The following is a 786-nucleotide window of genomic DNA, read 5'->3' as shown; positions in this document are numbered from 1 at the left end:
GTTAGGTGCTACAGCGGCAGCGGTGGCTGAAGGAGTGATGGTCAAATTCTCGATCTTTTGAGTTAAAGCGTCTACTTTAGCGTTAACGCGGTCTATACCACTAATTTCGTACATTCCTCCTTTGGTTTGGGCTTTCTCTAGAGCGGCGCGTTCTCCTCCCCATTGGTAATGGTTTTGTGCCATGTTCTCTATGAGTTTGTATGCTTCATCATGGGGTTTGTCCATTAATGCTCCGCCAGCAGCGGCATCTATAGTCATTTTAGTGTTATATAAGAGACCACCATAAAAGGTATGGATGATCAGCCATGGTTCGAGTCCATGATGAGGGCATATTCTAAGCATGTCCTTGTAACGTTCCCAAGCTTCGAAAAGCGATTCGTTATCTTTCTGGGTAAATCCGTTGATTTGACCTCTAAGCATAGCAGTTTTGCTAGGCGGAAAGTATCTTGCTAAGAATACTCTCTTCAATTCGTCCCACGTAGTTATGGAATTGGAAGGCAGGGATTGAAGCCACGCTCTCGCTCTATCTCTCAAGGAGAAAGGGAAAAGGCGTAATCGAATAGCTTCGGAACTAACGTTGTTGGCTTTGATAGTGTCGGCGTATTGCACGAACACGGATAAATGGAGATTGGGGTCGTCTACAGGGCTTCCAGAGAATTGATTCTGTTGAACAGCTTGGACCAGTGAAGGTTTCAGTTCGAAATTGTTCGCTTCAATCGCAGGTGGTGCGATACTTGAATGCGGTTCAGCGCGCGAAGGAGCGGCATAGTCTCTAAGAGGACGAAT

General features: G+C 46.1%; 1 non-coding gene across 1 annotated transcript; it reads left to right on the top strand.

Moving 5' to 3' along the window:
* The first annotated feature begins 313 nt into the window (after positions 1 to 313).
* Positions 314 to 420, top strand: LOC131615323 (small nucleolar RNA R71). Its single transcript, XR_009287744.1, has one exon. It is a non-coding gene; the product is annotated as a small nucleolar RNA R71 (small nucleolar RNA).
* Positions 421 to 786: the final 366 nt, after the last annotated feature.

This window comes from Vicia villosa, linkage group LG6, assembly GCF_029867415.1.
Source record: "Vicia villosa cultivar HV-30 ecotype Madison, WI linkage group LG6, Vvil1.0, whole genome shotgun sequence".
Classification (NCBI taxonomy): domain Eukaryota; kingdom Viridiplantae; phylum Streptophyta; class Magnoliopsida; order Fabales; family Fabaceae; genus Vicia; species Vicia villosa.
Note: the sequence above shows the minus strand (reverse complement) of the source record. Positions and strands in the feature narration are given on the sequence as shown.